The following is a 20,652-nucleotide window of genomic DNA, read 5'->3' as shown; positions in this document are numbered from 1 at the left end:
CGACCCTTGTGGTACACCACTAGTAACTGGTCTCCAGGATGAACATTTCCCATCAACTACCACCCTCTGTCTTCTTTCAGCAAGCCAATTTCCGATCCAAACTGCTATATCTCCCGCAATTCCATTCCTCCGCATTTTGTACAATAGCCTAGTGTGGGGAACCTTATCGAATGCCTTGCTGAAATTCACATACACCGCATCAACCGGTTTACTCTCATCTACCTGTTTGGTCACCTTCTCAAAGAACTCAATAAAGGTTTGTGAGGCACAACCTTCTCTTCACAAAACCATGCTGACTATGCCTAATCAATTTATTCTTTTCTAGATGATTATAAATCCTATCCCTTATAACCTTTTCCAACACTTTACCAACAAAATCAAACATATTCAATGAAAGGAGTGTGACAAGATTGCGTATAGTTGAATTGAAAAGATCAAAAAGAAAATTAAAGCAACTATTTTACTCCAAAGAGATATTAAAACTTCATGAATTTTTATTGTGAAAGCTAATTACAAAAAAAAATGTTTTAAATAAGACAAATTTCAAGGAAAGGAACTAACTGTGAAGAGCCATGAAAATAATTCTGTGAAGGGAAGTGTAACTTCAGGTAAGTTTTGGGGAAGTGGTGGACTTATTCATCTGTGACTATTGGTTGACTCTGATGTCAGACTTTAGACCTAAAGACTATATCCTGAGGAACAGACAAGTAGAATCCTTGTATGCAGAGAAATCGATGTACCATACATATTTTCCTACATTCAATATCTTCCACAACTGGTATGATTACATTAAAGCAGGGTGCTGTGGGCCATATCAGTGATCAGAATGGAAAATTTAGTATAGCTAGTTTACAATAATCTATCAATTGACAACTGAAACTAACAAAATACTTTGTATCAGTGATAATGGGAACTGCAGATGCTGGAGAATCCAAAAAAATAAAATGTGAGGCTGGATGAACACAGCAGGCCCAGGAGCATTGTGCTCCTGAGATGCTGCTGAGCCTGCTGTGTTCATCCAGCCTCACATTTTATTATCTAACAAAATACTTCCCCATTTAAGAAACACATTTTACACAATTGCAATAGCCACAGGTGGTGGTTGCTAACACTCCATAACAAGGTGTAAATAGACAGATGCTGGAAATCATTCACAATGTGGAGAATATAATTACACAGGGTTTAGATGAACAACAAAGAACAAGTTTTCCCCATGTTGTAATGAAAGTTTTCTTTGTTCATGTCAGTGATGATTATTTAAGCCACACAGCAGACTGAGACAAAATCCTGATATAATGGTGGTCGCCCTTCAAAAATTGAGAGCTACAATATCTTCCTGGATTGTGTTTTTTATAAACCTACCCCCACCCTAAATTTGCAACAAAACCACATTCCAAGAACCCCAGCACAGGTTCGATGGGTAGAACAGCCTATTCTTGTGCTGCACTGTATTGTATAACCCAAGTTTCATCAGTGTCTCCAACCTTCATCCTCCAATAGAAATACTAAACCATTAAATATTCAGATGAACAATCATGCTCATCTCCAAATGTCTTTCCAAGATCAAATTTTGACAGTTAGCTTGGTGACAGCATTTCCCACATTCTCTCCCCGCCCACAAATAAATGTTATGCCAAGTCCAAACATCAAGTTACCCACGGGATAAAAGCTTGACAGTAACTGGAACAAGTTACCAATCACATGACTATAAATATACCAGTTTATTCCTATGCTGTGGCTTTGTTGTCCTTTGTTTCAGCAAACGAAAAGTTTTAGTGTTGCTATTGTTAATTGCACTGAGCCATTTGGTGAAGTTGTGAGGCTAGACATGGATGCCTTTCTTGATTGAAATTTATCTACAGAGTGTAATAATACAGATCTCTTCCTTCTACTGATCAATAAACCGTCTTCCATCAGTCGTTTTTATTAGGTTGTTGATATTTTCTAATCAATCTGTTCAGAAATGTTATTACACACCTCTAGACCTCTGGGACTTGAATTCAGACCTCCTGGCTCAGAGGTAGGTACATCACCACTACTCCAGAAAAACTCCAGTGATCCCTTTTTACACTCTATTGAGTAAATAAAACTAATTAACAATTATTTGAACAATCAGGCACTGTAACTAAAAACTGCAAATGTGAGGCACTGTAATTGAAACCAAAGCTCCAAAGGAAGCTCAATAAATTTCAATTGAAGTACCATTTCAGAGGAGATAAAATGCTCCAAACCTTCCAACATTCAATCAATCATGAAATGCTTCAAAGCTGCATGCACCCAATCCATAATATAACATGAACAAGAGCGAGCCAGCCAGTCAGGCTGAACGACCCTCTCAGTCACCTGTTACCTGGCCACCTTGGTCAGGCTGAGGAGCATCTAACAAGGAAGTTGGTCTGTTCTATCCACTCCTCTGCACTAAGCGAAACTTGAAGAGCTGCCCATTCTAATATTCAAAGAAGGGCTACAATGTCACACAACCGAGTTAGGCATGGAACACATCATGTGTGGTGGCAATGTCACTGGGCTAATAATCCAGAATCCTAGGCTAATCATCTGGGGACATGGGCTTGAATCATACAATGGAATGTGAAATATGTTGAAATATGAATTCAACAAAGTCTTGAAGAAAAGTAGCTAGTCTGATAGCAACTATCCAACCACCGTCAATTGTCTTAAAAATCATCTGGCTTACTCAAGTCCTTTCTGGCTTGGACTACATGCAACTCTAGACCTGCCAGAACACAACTGACTCTTGACAGTCCTCAGTCCTCTTGACAATAAATGCTGGCTGATCCAATGTAGTCACATCCCATGAATAAATTTTTTAAAAATGGCTACACATTGGACTGATCAGCTGTTGCAGAAGCAGGTCATTCCCAAGCAAAGGCAGATCCTATTGTCTAATTTGAATTTATACAGCATTACTGTTCTCGAGTGATTTCTTTTATTTTTCAAGTTGTGTCAGGTAGGCATGCATAGTGCTACACTGTACAATACATTGTTTTAAACCGCAGGCATGAAATGGCTGCAGCATCCAAACTCTGGCTTTAACATGGATTGCTTTAGGAAATGAGGACACCCTTAACGTAGGTTCACTTAAAGTTATGATTTTCACAAACCCAGTCATAACTTTGAGAATTTAAATTTATATTGGCCTCCTGTCACCAAACATCAAAAATCCAGAACAGAAGAACCTGCAAGAGGAAAATTGGTCACATAAACAACTTGTAGATGTCCAATAGAGAGGAGCATCCAACAGTAGGAACTACTCCTTTTATAGACAACAAAGTGTGGGGCCGAATGAACACAGCAGGCTAAGCAGCATCTCAGCAGCACAAAAGCTTTTATAGACAGATGTGGTTTGCTCTCCCAGACAGATACTCTCACCCAGTCTTCAAGAATATCAAGATACTGCATGATATTTACTTGGCATCTGTTTGGGAAGACATATGCCCATGAAAGGTTTTTTTTTGACTTTGTCCTTTAAAGAGCAGCCAGTGCAGAGCTTTAGCAGGGCTGTGATGAGGTATTGCCCTGGCTGGTGTCATGACCGCCAAAATGAGTACTCTGAAATGTGTTTGAAAGAATAAGAGCAATTCAACACGGAAACAGATTCTTTGGTCCAATTTATCTGTGCCGACCAGACATCCCAATCTGACCCAGTCCCATTGGCCAGCATTTGGCCGATATCACTCCAAACCCCTCCTATCCATATACCTTATAAATGTTGCAACTACCTCCCCCCCAAACTTCCTCTGGCAGCTCATTCCATACACACACCACCAGCTGCGTGAAAAGGTTACCCTTCAGGTCCTATTTAAATCTTTCCCCTCCCACTTTAAACGTATGTCCTCCAGTTTTGGACTCCCCTCCCAGGAAAAAGATCTTGGCTGTTCACTCTATCCAAGCCCCTCATGATTTTACAAACTTCTATAAGATCACACCAGAGTCTCTGACATGCCATAGAAAAAAATGAAGCCTATTCAGCCTCTGCCTATAGTCCAAATCTTTCAGTCCCGGGAACATCTTGGTAAATCTTCTCTGAACCCGCTCCAATTTAATAATATTCTTCCTACAGCAGGACAACCAGAAATATAAACAGTACTCCAGATGATACCTCATCAGTGTCTGTACAATTGCAACATGACATTCCAACTCCTATACCCAATGTTATTACCAATGAAGGCAAACATGCCAAATGAGTTCTCCGCCACCAGTCTATCTATGCATCTACTTTCAAGGAATAAATGAACCTGCACCCCGCAGTCTCTTTGTCCAGCAATACTCCCCAGAGCCATCCCTTTAACTGCACAGGTCCTTTGCTTTACCAAAATGCAACGCATCATATTTATCAAAATTAAACTCCATTTTCCACTCCTCAGCCTTTTGGCTCATCGGATCATAGCTCTATTGCACTTTTAGATAATCATCTTCACTGTCCACTACGTTTTTTTAATGTCATCTGCAAACTTACTAACTGTACCTCCTACGTTCCAAATTGTTTATATAAAATAACAAAAAGCAGTGGACCAGCACTGATCATTGTGGCACAAAGCTGGTTACAAGCCTCCAGTCTGAAACACATTCCTCTACCACCACCCTCCGTCTCTTACTTTCAAGCCAATTTTCAGGTGCAATCTGCATTTGACTTGTATAGAGGTCTCACCAACTTACGTTAGCTAATGTTGGCACTCTTAGCTAGTGCTAATGAGCACACAGCATTGTGCAATTTCCTATATCTGATGGCCTCATTTAATCCTTGGCACAACATAGACATGTTTGAAAGCCTCAGCACCATATTTTGAAGACTACTATAATGAGAATCAAGGATAGTGAATTCACTAATATACGACATGAAAATTGGTGGTGTTGGTGATATTGAGGAGGATGGTCTCGGCCGACAGACTGATATTGATCAGTTAGTATATTGGGCAAACAATGGCAAATGGAATTTAATCCCAATAAGCGTGAGGTGATGCATTTTGGGAATTCCAATAGACCTTGACGTCCCAGTCCACAGATCCCTGAAGGTGTCAGCATATACAGACATGGTGGTGAAGGCACCATACAGAATGCTGGCTTCATTAATCAGCGTATATAATTTAGGAGCAAGGAAGTCTTGCTATAACTTTATGAAGCATTGGTCAGGCCACAAATGCAATATGGTGTGCAGTTTTGGGCATCATACTGCCAGACTAATGGGTAAAGGAGAATAGCCAAGATGTTGTCTGGGATGGAACGTCTCAGTCATGTGGATAGGCTGCGTTTGTTTCTACTGGAGCAGACGAGGCTGACAAAGGATCTGATTGAGATATACAAAATTATGAGAGGTACAGACAGAGAAGAATGTGAAAATCTGTTTCCCTATAGCAGACATGTCTAAGACCAGAGGGCATATATTTAAGGTGAGGAACAAGTGGTTTAGATGAAATCCGAGAAAAAAACTCTCTCACACAGGTGATAGAAATATGGAATATGCTGCCTAAGGAGGATGGTGGAGATAAAATTCTCAACATTTAAGAAGCATCTGGAAGAGACAATGGACCAAGTTCAGGTAAATGGGATTAGTGTAGTCTGGTGTTTCTTGGTTGGCAAATACATAGTTGGCCAAAGCCCCTGCTTCTTTGCTGTACGACTTCATGACTCTATATGTTGTGCACTGCTTTAAGTTTTATTCGGATGTGCTGAAATATCATCTACTTTTGATGCAGACAACATGGATGATTGATGACAGATATTGTGTATGATTACGTACCTGAACTGGGGCACATAATCAGTGACCTTCTGTACTTCAATATCCTGCTTTATTTAGCCCACCTTTAGATTTATTAATGGCAATCTAAGCAATGAACCAGCATAGGACATTTTTGTTCTTTTCCCTGTTGGGGAAAAGGACAGCCTCGTCTGATATTTTCTGGGGAATTATTAACCATTGTCAATACAGTTGTTTCAAGAAAGAGAACATGGATTGGTTAACAAAAAGAACTGATCATGTGGCAGTCATATGTGGGCCTGATTAAAACAATATTCAAAAGCAGCAGTCAGTAAACCTTCTCTAGGTTGCTGTTGCTGTTCACAACAAGCATGCATGGCTTGAACTTTAAGACTGCCATAAACTTTACAACCGAAAACAAACAAGGTACTGAGATAAAGGTATCAAGATTGAAGAAAAAGACATGACTACATGTACTGCCCAGGTACCTCACAAACAATAATTAACTTATGCTTAGCTCATTTTGCACTTAGAACAAAAGAACTTGTAGACTGACAAACATCGAGTTCAAGAAACCTTGGCTTGGTCTCACAGATGTATCTGTATAATTTGAACATAATCTGCCATGCTGGAAATTTAAAAGATCAGACTGTTTGTTAGATTTAAATCCCATTCATTTTACTTTCCCTTCAAGTCAACCAAAATTTAAATCTGATGAAATGAAAAATGGCCATCTTTTCCAATCCATTCATTTTTAGCATTACATTAGCCTACTCATGCCTCAGCTTTCATTTTGAAACCTTCCATTTCTGATGTTTGAGATATTCTCCTACTTCACTGATCTTTGGGAACTAGCATTTGGAAAAGTATGGGACAATAAATGGAACCCAGTAACGATTCTGACTGACTTCTTTGTAAGTGGGTTGGCAGAAGTGGTGCAGTTGATCTTGTGTAATAGATTTCAAAGGGGACTAGATAAAGTTCAAAATATACTTGAAGCTCAGTGCATTGCCTATGCCATACAACTCTTCAATGGATTATTCAATGCTGTATGTAACTACTTGTTCCATTGGGAGAGCTAATTCAGTTACAATAATTAAATCAAATCATTCATTATTTGTACTTCAGACTAATTTTAAAAACAAACATGTACTAACAGCTAATGAAATGTGAGGCTGGATGAACACAGCAGGCCCAGCAGCATCTCAGGAGCACAAAAGCCGACATTTCAGGCCTAGACCCTTCATCAGAGAGGGGGATGGGGAGAGGGTTCTGGAATAAATAGGGAGAGAGGGGGAGGCGGACAGAAGATGGTGAGAAAAGAAGATAGAGGGAGAGGAGAGTATAGGTGGGGAGGTAGGGAGGGGATAGGTCAGTCCAGGGAAGACGGACAGGTCAAGGAGGTGGGATGAGGTTAGTAGGTAGGAGATGGAGGTGCGGCTTGGGGTGGGAGGAAGGGGCGGGTGAGAGGAAGAACAGGTTAGGGAGGCAGAGACAGGTTGGACTGGTTTTGGGATGCAGTAGGGGGAGGGGACGAACTGGGCTGGTTTTGGGATGCGGTGGGGGAAGGGGAGATTTTGAAGCTGGTGAAGTCCACATTGATACCATTGGGCTGCAGGGTTCCCAAGCGGAACATGAGTTGCTGTTCCTGCAACCTTCCGGTGGCATCATTGTGGCACTGCAGGAGGCCCACGACGGACATGTCATCTAAAGAATGGGAGGGGGAGTGGAAATGGTTTGCGACTGGGAGGTGCAGTGGTTTATTGCAAACCAAGCGGAGGTGTTCTGCAAAGTGGTCCCCAAGCCTCCGCTTGGCTTCCCCAATGTAAAGGAAGCCACACCGGGTACAGTGGATGCAGTATACCACATTGGCAGATGTGCAGGTGAACCTCTGCTTAATGTGGAAAGTCATCTTGGGGCCTGGGATAGGGGTGAGGGAGGTGGTGTGGGGGCAAGTGTAGCGTTTCCTGCGGTTGCAGGGGAACGTGCCGGGTGTGGTGGGGTTGGAGGGCAGTGTGGAGCGAACAAGGGAGTCACGGAGAGTGGTCTCTCCGGAAAGCAGACAGGGGTGGGGATGGAAAAATGTCTTGGGTGGTGGGGTCGGATTGTAGATGGCGGAAGTGTCGGAGGATGATGCGTTGTATCCGGAGGTTGGTGGGGTGGTGTGTGAGAACGAGGGGGATCCTCTTTGGGCAGTTGTGGCGGGGGCGGGATGTGAGGGATGTGTTGCGGGAAATGCATATTCCGCTTGGGAACCCTGCAGCCCAATGGTATCAATGTTCGTCCCCTCCCCCCCCACTGCACCACACAACCAGCCCAGCTCTTCCCCTCCACCCACTGCATCCCAAAACCAGTCCAACCTGTCTCTGCCTCCCTAACCTGTTCTTCCTCTCACCCATCCCTTCCTCCCACCCCAAGCCGCACCTCCATCTCCTGCCTACTAACCTCATCCCACCTCCTCGACCTGTCCGTCTTCCCTGGACTGACCTATCCCCTCCCTACCTCCCCACCTACACACTCCTCTCCACCTACCTTCTTTTCTCTCCATCTTCAGTCCACCTCCCCCTCTCTCCCTATGTATTCCAGAACCCTCACCCCATCCCCCTCTGTGATGAAGGGTCTAGGCCCGAAACGTCAGCTTTTGTGCTCCTGAGATGCTGCTGGGCCTGCTGTGTTCATCCAGCCTCACATTTCATTATCTTGGATTCTCCAGCATCTGCAGTTCCCGTTATCACATGTACTAACAGCTGTTTGGACTCAAGAACAGATCAACAATTGTGCCCTATATTGAAGCACTTAACACAAGACAAAAAAAATTGCTGAAAATTGTACCCTTCTTAAAATTCTGTGCAAGCTTTATTAAGAAATATCAGTTGAGACAAAGTACGTAGTCATGTGAAGACAATTCAGTATCTCCATCAGCAAATGGGAAAAGGTTTCTTCCTGAAACCAACACAAATTAGTTCTTAATCTTTGAAGATTCTGCATTTCCAAGGGATACTGTGAAGTCACTGCCCTACTTCAAAAACTATTTGTTCACTAACATGAACTAAAGAATCTCTTTACCAAGTACTCTCTGTCAGAGATTTTGAAAAGCCAAATAAAACAGCTGTGTGTGTGGGAGCAAAGTACATTGAGCATGAGTCAGTGTCAAAATTATGTGGGAGTCAGTGTCAGAATATATTCAAACCACACTGTTAGCGTCACCTACTCATTACACTATTTAAACAGTCTTTATTAAGTTGCCAATTTATTTCAATCAGCAGAATGTGCCAATTAAAGCTTTAACTCATAACAGTAGTTTACATCAGAATTTTCATCTCTAACACTTGGCTGTGCGACATTTTGTTACAACAGTGACAAAAATAGAAACTGCAGTTTTGCTCCTACAGAGCAAGTAATCTACAATAACAGTTCACCAGTATCAGCCTTGAAAGGTTCATGTCGATTACCACATAGGTAGAGTATCCTACATCAATAGGCTATCTAACTGTAGACGGTTGAAATTATCCTGTAGGAACAAAACCAAACATGGTACAATTCATGATCAAGGAGTGCATGATGCTGAAATAAAATAGGTACTTCAAATTCATAGTTTTATTCATGTATAACCACAAAGTAGCTGTTATTAGCGGAACAAATCACTAGTTTATTGCAAAATGTGTTCCTCCATTAGTTTGGTTAGTTAACTCTTGGTTCTGCTTTTCAAACCTCTTGCTCAGACTAAACAACTGAACTTTATAGCACAATTCAATCAAATCCACAGTAGACACTGAGAAAGAAGAGTTTATTTTTGCAGGAATACCCTAAAGAAGTCAAAGGATCACACTGCCAGGAGATCATAGTTGACTCCCAGAAAAACAGACAAGATGAAATTAATGCATCAGACATAGCACAGTCCAAGTAAATAGGCAATGATTGACAACTCAACAGGCTACCTAGAACAAAAGCCATAAAAGGCAAATATAATTACACTAGCATACAAAAATTGACTGATAAACAAGATGCTAACCCTAGCTTTAATTATAAACAATTGCTCTTCCCTTCAAAATAATGGTCAGTGAGTATATAGTAAACTTGTATTGCAGTGCTTACCAATCATGAAGGTCCAAATCTTTAATCTACAGTGCAAGATGAGTTAACTTTTACAGCCTGGACAATTCTGGAGTGATAATTTTGGCCTGTGCTACTAGTGGTAGGGAGGAGTAAGGCACAGGGAGAAATCCAGCATGCACTGCATTGTCTGGTTATTGTGGTCGAACAACTGGACTATCAAACAACATTGAAAATGGTTGTATCAGCACCACCAAAATTCAATCTTCATCTGGCGTCATAGTTATGCCTGACTAAAATTACATAGTAGTTGTTATTAGTTGGACAAATCACTAGTTTATGGCACATAAAGGTGCAAATGATTGAGAGTTCTAATGGAACTGTACTCCAACTACTACTGTTTTCAGTAAAAGGAAAGGGGAACTAGGCAAGAAATACTAAGTACTTAAAAGCTAAAAAGGAGACAATCATATGATGCCAAGAAAGCAAAAATTCATGCAATACGATCGCTTCTGTCATGCTCAAAAAGCTATTTTGTGGCTCTATCACCACCAAGACATTTCAAATGACTTGCCTGATCTGATAAATGAAAATTAATTCACTGGAAATGGCAACAGATTAAGGAGGCAAATAAATCATTGAGTTGAAAATATCTTTAGCAAGTTTTTAGGTGCAGAAAAATAAAAAGCAAAGCAGAAGGGATTTGGAGGATGTAGCTATAATGGTTAAACAGTTCCAATAGCAGAGCAAAGGATGGGGAGCAATGAGTTGACCTTTAAGAGGGACAGAGAGTTTAAATGTCCCCAAGATTTGTAAGGCAAGGATTGAGAAATTTGTACAGAAATCTCATGTCTGAAGTGTACAGATGTAGCTGTAGCATTGATCTTATTAATGCAGGCATAAGTGAACAATGTAGTGATTGGTGAATTATTGGCATAAGGCAAAGGTTTGGTTTGCTGCTGTTACTAAAGTCAGAAGCACTTGAAATACAAGAAAATAACTATAATCCTTTGAATTACAAACTTCAAAGTGAAAACCTCCATAGCTTTTACAATTCTGTACTATCACATTCAGAAATAAAAGCAGTAACAAAAATAGTTTTCAACCAGAGAACTATGCCAAGTGAACATTGTCAGTTAGGATGATCACGAGTACAAAACAAATATCTTTCTCTTGAATTAACTGAAAGCTTTTAGTTTGGAAGTAAGCTCAATCAAATCTGTTGTGTAACATCAGATGTGAAAAAATAAACAAAGCATATAATTTGAGTCTTCTGATTCTCAGTTATTTCTCATCCAGATGCTTAGAAAACTGACAGTTTTAAAGGATTTGTCACAAACTTTTAAAAATTACGGTTGATTTTTTCCTTTGAAGAGAATAGGCATTTAAATGAATTGTAGTACAGAGAATAGCTAGTCATCCATTTCACAGCACTGCAAACTGAGATACCTATTTCACATAAAGCCTTCTTTAACTTTTTTTTAAACCAGAAATTTTATTAAAAATTGCATCAAAATGTTAAACTTAACTTGGATACTCTACCAAACATTGTTTTTTTAAAAAACAGAATCTTGGAATACATATCACTGCAAATGGCATTTTGCAGACCAGAAATTTGTCAACTAAACCAAAACATTATAGATTTTTGCTAATTCTAAATTCTTCCACCCTCTATCTTGGGACATCAATGTCATTTACCAATGTGATGTAGTACATTGCCCAAGAACAATCTATGTAGTACCTTTACAACCCTTTTGCCTGTAATGTTTTTGCAAGTTTGTATTGAAGAAGAAAATCTCCAACTTCAATTTTCAACAAAACTTATTGGCAGGCCAAATCTGCATCTGCACAAACCATGCAGGCTTCTGATGCACAAATTGAAAATTACATCACCCTAGCATGCAACTGCAGTCACTAGATCAGATCATGAACCATAAAATCTCAATGCCCGATTCAAAATGTGACAGCAAAAAATTCAGCCCCCTACCACGACATTTACACTCACATTTGGCTAGATAAAACAAGAATTGTTGCTCCTCATCTACATCAGTCAGAAGTCAAATATCAGTCCAGGTAGCATCTAGCCATTAACACCAAACTATGCAATCAGAAAACCTAATGTCAGCCATAATAAAAAAAAAGCCTAATGTAAATTAAGTAGAATTCTTTCACAACCAATTTGAGGTGACACAAATCTATCAAACATCTTCTATTTAAAATTTCAAATACATAACTTTTTTTCTTATACTTGTGTTCATATTAAATTGAAATGCAACATTCAAACCATGATTGCAATGAGAAATGTTAAGCAAACTTAGCAGAGGACTGGAAATTACCATGCAAATATCTCGAGCAACCACCTTCTTTCTTCCTGATACAGCTAAAAGATCATACTTACATTACATATATACTAATTGCTGTTTGCTGCCAGGTTCCAGCAACTCAAATAGCAAGGTAGAAACAGAATCAAAGCACAAAATACAACTTTTGTCTTCAAGGTCTTCAACACCAGTCAAGCTGCAGCATTTGCTAAGTTGTGAAATGGATCCTGTTTCTTTGAAGAGGTTCCCCAGTGAGAGCTCTGTTGCCCTAAGACAGAGAAATAAAGCATCACAGCTGCCAAGCCACTTGCAGGAATTGAAACACGAAACCACACATGATGTCACTTCAAAAAGAGATTATGTGGAACAGCTCTATGTTTTGCCTTCTGACACCATGGAAATTTATAATTTGTTCCAGAAAGTTCAAGTTTATAAACTGTCATTTCTGAAAAGGACCAGTTTGTGCATACAAAACATTATATTAAGTTCTATCAAATTTTTTAGATTTTACAATTACCATTTACGAGAACTGTGTTGCTATTTACAAACATTTTCACTTGAAAGATGAATGAATGATTGATTTATTATCACATGTATCTTGAAGATACGGTGATACAAAAGTATTTGTCACCACAATCCACCACCATTTTGAGGGACAAGAAGGATAAAAAGAAATTATTTCGACAAGAGTTCATCTTCTGTTCAAATTGGGATCTCAAGCATAGCTTCAGCGTTGCTGCAAAGTCTCTGCAAGGTGTTCTGGTCCTCAAGGAGTCCGGCTCTGACCACCAATAATTCTGCACCGTGCGAAGTCCAGGCAAATTTGGGAAGCATCCTGTATCAAAGCCAGCACTGGTGGTCCTGATCTGCCATATTGGAACAAAGTTAGAATGGAAAACTGAACTGCTATCCCATTCAGCACCTCTCTCTGGGATCAAATGCAAGATAATCATTTTTTGAGCAGAATACTGTTCTAACAGGAACTTCCTATTCTTCCTTACTACGTGACACTCACTAAGGGTCAAACACAGCAAAATTGTGCCTACAAACTCTGCTATTTATTATGTTGGAGATAGTAAGAACTGCCGATTTTGGAGTCTGAGATAACAAGGTGTACAGCTGGATGAACACAGCAGGCCAGGCAGCATCAGAGGAGCAGGAAAGCTAATGTTTTGGGTCTAGACTCTTCTTCAGAAATGGGGGAGGGGAAGGCAGCTCTGAAATAAATAGAGAGAAGGGGAGGCAATGATAGAAGGTGGATAGAGGTTTAGATAGATGGAGAGGAGACAGACAGGTGAAGGAGGCAGGGATGAGGACAGTAAAGGTGAGCATAGGTAGGGAATTGGGACGGGGGTTGGTCAGTAAGGAGGGAGGGGCAGAATAGATGGGAGGGAAGATGGACAGGTCAAGGAGGCAGGGATGAGGCTAGTAGGTAGGAAGCGCGGGTTGGTGATGGTCAGTGAGGTGGGAGGAGTGGATAGGTGGGAGAAAAGATGGACACAAGCTGAGCTGGTCTTGGGATGAGGTCGGAGGTGGGGTGATTTTGAAGCTTGAGAAGTCCATATTGAGACAATTGGGCTGCAGGACTCCCAAGCAGAATATAAGGCGCCATGCCTCCAGCCTTCGGGCGGCATCGTTGTGGCACTGGAGGAGGACCAGGATGGACATGTCATCCAAGGAGTGGGAGGGGGTGTTGAAGTGGTTCGCAACTGGGAGGTATTGTTTGTCAGAAACCAAGTATAGGTGCTCCACAAAGCGGTCTCCAAGTCTCCGCTTGGTTTCCCTGACGTAGAAGAGGCCGCATCAGGGACAGTGGATACAGAAAGCCTCATTAGCAGTCCCTCTTCTGCAGCTACACTAGCCCACTCACTCACCTCTTCCTCCAGTACATCCACGACTGTATCTGCACTGCCTCGTGCTCCCACAAGGAGCTCCTACAGTTCATCCACTTTACTAACACCTTCCACCCCAACCTTAAGTTCACCTGGACCATCTCCGATACCTCTCTCTCCTTTCTGGGCCTCTCTGCCCCCATCTCTGGTAAGCACCTGGAAACTGATATCGATTTCAAGCCTACTGACCCCCATAGCTACCCAGAATATACCTCCTCTCACCCACTGTCCTGCAAGAATGCCATCCCCATTCCCAATTCCTTCGCCTCCACCCTGTCCCTACACCTCCCCACCTCATCTCCATCCCAGGCCCAAAGAAAACCTTCCACATTAAACAGATTGCACATCTGTTAATGTGGTTTATTGCATCGCTGTTCCTGATGTGGCCTCCTCTACATCAGCGAACCCAAGCAGAGACTTGGAGGCCACTTTGTGGAACACCTATGCTCGGCTCATGACAACAACATCTCCCAGTCGTGAACAAGTTCAACTCCCCCCTTCCACTCCTTGGACAACATGTCCATCCTGGGCCTTCTCCAGTGCCACAACGATGCCACCCGAAGGCTGCAGGAACAGCACGTCACGTTTCACTTGGGAACCCTACAGACCAATGGTCTCAATGTGGACTTCACAAGCTTCAAAATCTCCTAAGCCCCACCTCATCCCAAAACCAGCCCTCCTCATCCCCGCCTCCTTGACCCGTCCGTCTTTTCTCCCACCTATCCGCTCCTCACTCCCCAAATACCAACCCACATCCCAACTCCCTACCTACACTCACCTTTACCGGCGTCATCCCTGCATCCTTGACCTGTCCGTCTTCTCTCCACCTTCTATCATTGCCTCCCCCTCTCTCCATTTATTTCACAGCCACCTTCTCCTCCGTCATTTCTGAACAAGGGTCCAGACCTGAAACATCAGCTTTCCTGCTCCTTTGATGCCGCCTGGCCTAATGTATTCATCCAGCTGTACATCTTGTTATCTACTTATTAAGTTACACAGTTGTGTGCTAGTTTAAAGTAAGTTAATGATGCCTAGGAGGCTCTTATGAGCCATTCAACATTGGTCTCCAACTTCATTAATGTTTTGAAACTTGTCGATGAGGCTATTACATTTCAATCACAATAATGGTACAATATTATTCACTATATTGCTCGCTATCATTATTTTCTGTGCAAGTCAAATTTTTACAGGGAAGCACCCTTTGAGTGTGAACTTCAATAGTGACAAAGATAAATTATACAAGCTTTGTCATTCGTGTACTTAATATTTGATAGCTGAACTAAACTTTTGAAAATGTGTGTTGAATAATAATCATGACTGAAATAATTTACTGCAGGAATGATGAATAAAGAGCTTTTTAAAATTTCAGGGTTTGAAAATCACTTCTGGGAGGTATCTGAGTCAACTGAAAAACTGAATAAATATTGCTTGCTAGCTTCCTGTTGAAATTCCAAGAACATATTTCACAGATTTAATTAAATGAAGCAGCTGGTGAGTAATTATTTTTGAAAATTAACCAAAAAGAACTGCAAATAAATATTGAAAAGATGAAAAAGTTAAAGAAAGCAACATTTATTCAACAGATCACATCATGAGAATATCTCAAACTGTGCAACAGCCAAAGCATTGTTTTTGAAATGCAATCATGTGTGTAGGTCAATACAACTAATTTGTGCATTATCAAGGTCAGACAAAAGCAAATGTGATGCATTAACTACTTTAATACTTTCCTGATTGAAAGACATATCTTAGTGAGGAAAGCGTAAATATTCCCTTCTTTTTACATCAATAGTACCACAAGATGGGCTGCATGGTGGCTCAGTGGTTAGCACTACTGCCTCACATAACCGGGAACTTGGGTTCGATTCCACCTTTGGGTGACGGTGTGGAGTTTGCACATTCTCCCCTTCTCTGCATGGGTTTCCTCTGGGTGCTCCGGTTTCCCCCGACAGTCAAAAGATGCACCGGCTAGGTTGGCCATGCCAAATTGCCCATAGTATTCAGGGATGTGTAGATTAGGTGGGTTATAAGGGGATGGGTCAAGGTGGGATGTCCGAGGTTCAGCGTGGACTTGTTGGGCCAAATGGCCTGTTTCCACACCGTAGCGATTCTGTGATCTATGATCTTTTGTATCCAACTCTACTGGTATAACATTGACAGAATAATTGAAACAAACACTCAATTGAGTGAAATTAATTAAGATCACTTCTCACTTGCCATGACACATGAACAGCTTCAATGTCTTGGTTTGGATGTAGGTGCTTAATGAGGGACAGTAAGAATATATGTGCAACTGAGAACTTACGGACAGGTCATATTTGGATTATCCAACAGTTATATATGCCCCTGGCATACTACAAAGATTCTTTTCAAAGCTTCTTTAAAGAAACAATACACAACACTCAAATGTGTGCAGGGACTTTTGAGGTTTCTTCATATCAAAATAACAGAGCCATTTGTGCTCCCATAACATTAAGTCCTTAGAATGTGTATGACAGGTGTAACACCAAGCTAATAAGTCAAAGTTACACTTACAGGGCCAGTTTTTAATGGTGGTGATGATGACAAATCATGACAATTCCAATCTCTCTTATCTTCTTCAAGCAATTTCATTCCAACTAGCTCATAGCAAGTGAGTCACCTTACCAGCCAAACTCAAAAATGCTTCTATTTTCAAAACTATTAATCACAATCTATTATAACACAACCTTCCTCCACAATGTTCAACATTTCAGCTGACTTACTGAATCAAACCAGGCATGCATTGCTCTCAATGGGTCAAGTGGTGTGAAGCTAGAAAAGGACAGCAGGTCAGACAGCATCTGAGGAGCAGGAAAGTCAATGTTTTGGGCCAAATCCCCACCAGGGCTGGGAAAGGGGAGGAAAGCACAGAAGTAAATAGAGGGAAGGAAGTGGGGCTGGCGAAGGGAACGTGGGATGGTGGTAGGTGGATGCAGATAGGGCATTATTTTAATTGGTCAGTGGGAAAGGTGGAGCAGATTGGTGAGAGGGAAGATGGACAGATTAGATCAAGTCAGGGAGGTGAAGGGGGGTTTGGACATGGGATAGAAGTGGAGGTGGAGGGGTTTTTAAACTGCTTAAGTCAAGATGGAGACCATTGGGCTATAAGCTCCAACGCGAAATATCAGGTGTTGTTCATCCAGTTTAAGTTTGGTCTCACTCCGACAGTGGAGCAGGCCAAGGACGGACGTGTTGGCAGGGGAATCAGGAGGAGGAATTAAAATGGATGGTAACCAGAAAGTTGGGTTGGCTGGTGTGTAGAGCGTGAATGCTCCGTGAACCGGTCTCTGATTCTGCATTTGGTCTCCCAAATATAGAGGAATCCATATCGGGAGCAACTGATCCAAAGATCAGGTTGGATGAAGGACAAGTGAATCTCTGTCGGATCTGGAAGGATTGGTTAGGGACTTGGACGGCGACGTAAGGGGAGGTGTGGGGCAGGTGTTGCACCTCCTGTGGTTATGGAGAACGGTGTCAGGTGTGGTGGTGGAGAAGTTGTTGGCAAGTGTGGAGCTGATGAGGAAGTCGTGGAACGATCAGTCCCTCCAGAAAGCAAACAAGCTGAGCTGGGGTCTGACTGTAGATGGTGGATATGTCGAAGGCACGACATGTTGGATTCAGAGGTTTGTGGGGTGGTATGTGAGGACTAAGGGGACTCCATTTTTATTGTTGTTTGGGGGGAGGGGGTTTAAAGGCAGAATGCACAAGATGGAGGAGATGCGGGATTACAAAGAAGCGGAAATTCTGGTCATTCAAGGAGGAGGATATCTGAGATGCCCTGGAGTAAAACCCTCATCCTGTGAGCAGATGCAGCTGAGGCAGAGGAATTGAGAATATGGGATAGCATTTTTACAGGAGGATGGGTGAGAGGAGGTGTGGTCGAGGTAGTTGTCGAGGTAGTTGTGGGAGTCAGTGGGTTTGAAATGGATGTCAATGGTGAGTTGGTTTCCGGAGGTGGAAATAGAGGCGACCAGAAGTGGAAAACAGCTATCAGAAGTAGTCCAGGTGAATTCGGGTACAGAACAGAACAACAATTTCTCTATTTACTGCTGGGCTCCCCACCCATTCCCAAGTTCTGATGAAGGGTTTCGGCCCAAAAGTTGACGTTCCTACTCCTTGGATGCCGTCTGACCTGCTGTGCTCTTCCACCTTCACATCTATTGACTCTGGCTTCCAGCATCTGAGGCCCTTGTTGCCTCCTCTGCTTGTATGTTATCCTTGTATGTGTAGGTAAATGGCCTATCTTTCTCTTCACTGTAAGATACCAATTTTTTTATTTTAAATATGGGTTCAATCCCAACAAAAATGCTGCTATCACCAATCTTCACCTCATTGATCCTCTATTGCTGACTTTGTTGATTAGCTTGTATATCTGATCTGGCATAATTCTACTCAAATTATATACAGTGTGTAGAACAAAGATCAAATAAATGGCGCATTTGAGAGACAACAGTGACAGAAACACACATCATAGGAAAGTATGACAAGAGCTCAGTACAGTGGCAAAATGTACAAGCACAGATCAGACTCAATGCAATGCAAATCTGTCCCCTGTGGCATGATATGTAAGGAGTCCAGACCAAATATAATCTTTGGCTGAAGGATTCTGAGCGAGTTAGGAATAATGAGATAAATGTTGCAGACATAACAGAATCTCAATTTTAAATACTTATGTTCTGAACTTACCTAAATTTATGCTTGTATTCATAATCGTAAAGACCACAACTGTTTTTTTTCTATTTGTGTTGGATTGATGATCAAAATGGGAAAAGGTACAGTGAAAGAAATTGCTGCACTTTGTACGTTGTGTGTACACTGTGGCTTTGCTCAAGCTGTAGAGGAAAGATGTTTGATACCCTTCAGCACCATGGATGTATTCACAGCAAGCGTTGCCTACAGACAGGCTGTTGGTTGGGTTTTCAAATAGGACTAGTTTTGTGCTCTAGGAGTCGTCAATGTGACAACAGCTCTAATTGGCACTTGCGTAGGTGAAAAGCTTGAGTGTGAACAATACAAAGACAGACAGACAGACAGACAACCTCCAGACTGCAAAAGACAACACCTTTTTCTGGAGTGAAATATCCAAGAACTGAAAGACAGTTATATTGTCCCACCATTTTTTAAATAAGCTGTTGTCTCTAAAAAGTGGCTGATAGACTGAAGAATTAAAGGTGTCAAGCCTCTGTATTTTAGCAAAGGCTTCAAAGAATCTGGAAATAAGGAGACTGGATCAGAAGCACTTGGAAGAATCAAAAGAGAGACACTTCAAATCCTGTGGACTAGTGTATTGAACTGTGTTTCCCCCTTTTTTGTCCCTCCCACATCAATGTTACTTTGTGTCGATGTTCAACACTCCCTCTCGTCCCTGTCCATCTGGTCTCCCACCTATCCATCCCTCCTACCTCACTGACCAATCCCTACCTGCACTCACCTATCACCATCCCAGCCCCATCCCTCTTCTATTTATTTCTGAGCTCCCTTTCCCCTCCCATTTCTGAAGAAGGGTCCCAACTCGAAATGTCAACTTTCATATTCCTCTGATGCTGTCTGGCCTGCTGTGTTCCTCCAACTCCACTCGGTGTTATCTCTGCCTCCAGCATCTGCAGTTCTTTCTGAATGTTACCTTGTGTGTCTGTATCTGCCTGCATTGTTGTGGAAAGGGGTTTCAGAAGTAATTAGAGTTTCAGCCACTGTAGTTATTGTTGATGAGATTTTTAATATTTGCCTATGATTAGAAATGATTTACTTGTAATAAATAGTTGTTCACGTTAAGTACAGATACATAATTAGTGTTTGTTGTTCTATCTGACAGATAAATGAACTTTCAGCGATTTGATTACGTATTTAACTTCTATACAAGCACTTTCCCAAATAAGTCAAGACAATAATTCATTTGCAAACATTCTAGGATTTGGGAGGGAGGTGATAGGGATTTCTTTGGACTGCAGCATTTCGATGAATAGGAAATGTAAATGTAACAGGACAAGTTTACATATGCAGTTTCCAAAGAAACATGGAAAGAAATAATCGTTAATGTTAATGACAAGTAGGTGTTTATAAATAGCCAATCAAGGAATTGGAAGATAATTAGAATAGAATCAGTATCTTTATGTGAAATAAGAATGTACACGTAGACCATTTACCTCCTCAAACCTGCTGTTTCACAGACACACTTCTGTCCCTTATCTATTTGCTTAACAAAAATCAGTAATCTCTGATTTAAAATTAGAAATTAATCTAGCATCAATTGCCACTTGTGAAAACAAGTTCCAAACTTCCATCACTTTCGCAAATAAACCAAAAAAAATAGTAGGCTATTCAGCCCCATGAGCTTACTCCACCAATAACGTTATGGTTTATTCTTGCCTCCCTGTTCAAGAACAAGAATCTATGTGCCTCCAAATTACAAATATTTAAGGAATCACCTTCCACCATCTTTTCAGATGAGAGTTTCAAAGGCTCACAGCCCCACAGAATTTGTTTCTTTGACTAATTTCTGTTTTGAATGGACAACCCCTGATTCTTAAACAGTGACCCTGAGTTCCAAATGAGGAACAGGACACCGACTATGGCTGGTCTGGCACACTCCCACCAGTGGAAATAGTTTCTCTCTCTCTATCTAGCACAGCACGTACACTAAATTGCTTTA

The 20,652-nt window shown here is 41.4% G+C and overlaps 1 protein-coding gene across 14 annotated transcripts in view; it reads right to left on the bottom strand.

Annotated features, from left to right (window-relative positions):
* The window catches only part of plekha5 (pleckstrin homology domain containing, family A member 5), a 259,844-nt gene that overhangs the window by 141,995 nt on the left and 97,197 nt on the right, over positions 1-20,652 (bottom strand). Inside the window, exon 1 of one of the 14 annotated variants that reach the window (XM_059654690.1) lies at positions 12,168-12,498. The exons of the other annotated variants lie outside the window; for them this stretch is intronic. The gene's annotated coding sequence lies outside the window, so the exon portion shown is untranslated. Of the gene's footprint in view, positions 1-12,167; positions 12,499-20,652 lie in introns of those variants that run through there. 14 annotated transcript variants of the gene reach the window in all.

Source organism: Stegostoma tigrinum, chromosome 25 (assembly GCF_030684315.1).
Source record: "Stegostoma tigrinum isolate sSteTig4 chromosome 25, sSteTig4.hap1, whole genome shotgun sequence".
Classification (NCBI taxonomy): domain Eukaryota; kingdom Metazoa; phylum Chordata; class Chondrichthyes; order Orectolobiformes; family Stegostomatidae; genus Stegostoma; species Stegostoma tigrinum.
The sequence above is the reverse complement of the archived record's forward strand: the minus strand, read 5'-3'. Positions and strand labels throughout refer to the sequence as shown.